This window comes from Geospiza fortis, unplaced genomic scaffold, assembly GCF_000277835.1.
Source record: "Geospiza fortis unplaced genomic scaffold, GeoFor_1.0 scaffold590, whole genome shotgun sequence".
Classification (NCBI taxonomy): domain Eukaryota; kingdom Metazoa; phylum Chordata; class Aves; order Passeriformes; family Thraupidae; genus Geospiza; species Geospiza fortis.
Genome location: NW_005054402.1, coordinates 452,005 through 453,196, shown reverse-complemented (window position 1 = coordinate 453,196; position 1,192 = coordinate 452,005). Strand labels below are relative to the sequence as shown.

The 1,192-nt window shown below is 43.5% G+C and overlaps 1 protein-coding gene across 1 annotated transcript in view; it reads right to left on the bottom strand.

Annotated features, from left to right (window-relative positions):
* The window catches only part of CD59 (CD59 molecule (CD59 blood group)), a 5,201-nt gene extending 4,599 nt beyond the window's left edge, over positions 1-602 (bottom strand). The window contains exon 1 of the mRNA XM_005426107.2: positions 499-602. The gene's annotated coding sequence lies outside the window, so the exon portion shown is untranslated. The remainder of the gene's footprint in view (positions 1-498) is intronic.
* Positions 603-1,192: the final 590 nt, after the last annotated feature.

Here is a 1,192-nt window from a genome sequence, read left to right as displayed (position 1 = left end):
CCTGCTGAAAAACCTCTGCTGCTGCAGAGGGGGATGTTCTGAGGAGGCATCAAGCAGACACCGCAGCGAGAGAGGGACCAGACTTGTGCTAGGAGGACATGATTTGTGTTTGTCTTTAAAGCCCAAGTGGCATTCAAAGTTCCAAAATATTAAAGGTATTCAGATAACAAGTTTTACATCCAATAAAACTGTAGTAAAACTGTCACTGCTCTTCTGCCTGCAGCTATAAGATTTTAGCATGGCAGACCTTAACCATTTTAAGACGGAGCTTTTTCCTCCCAGGACATGGACTGTGGAGTTGACAACATGGGTTCACAGCAAAAAAATATTTAAATGCTTCTCAACCTTAAGTTTAGTTAATTTTTCTACTGACAAAAAATCCCAAACCTCATCAAACAAAAAACCCAAACTTATCCAAAAGAACCTTAAGAAAACTCATTCAATTACTAAAAAAACCCCACAACCTGCTCTCTTTCCCCCCCTCCCCGTATGACTTACTGTTGAGCAGAGGGGAAACTATAAAAAACAAAACCATAATGTGCAAGATGAGCTTATCTTCTGGGGTAAACAACTTTGCAAGACATCTTTCAAGGCCAGAGGGTTGTTCCCCAGTGATGGGGATCTACAGCAGCTCTGTTAAGTCTGGTGGTTACAGCAAGAGCCCTTCTGGACAGCAAAAAGAACTGCCCTGGGAATCTCTCCATCTTCCAGGAGTCCTCGGTCACCCATGTGTCAGCAGACAAAAACAGCTTTGCCTTTTAGCAACACCAAGTCATGACCAGCATAAATATAAGGCAGATGAATAAAAATCATCAGAGCCAAGAAGACAGTAGTAATTCAATGCATCTGTTTCTGGGAAAATAACTGTTGTGTGTTTTCAGAATTGTGTAATCAGGAAATTCCAACCTTTGAAAAGCAATTACTATATCTATAAACAACGATTCACAACGTGGCTCAGAGGAAATTAAAGAAAAAAACGCCTTCTAAACGGAATTTTCTAAATTATTCCAATCAGTCAAGCATCCGGCCAGTCTCAATGACAGGAAACAGCAACTGTCACAGCGCGGAAGGCTCAGTGCCCGGTTGTCAAACAGAATTTCTCTGCAGTCCCATCTGGGAGGAGGCAGGCGGACAAGACCCGCCGCTGCTGTCACCGCAGATGCCAGCATGGGGGGAAAGGGGGGCGGACAGG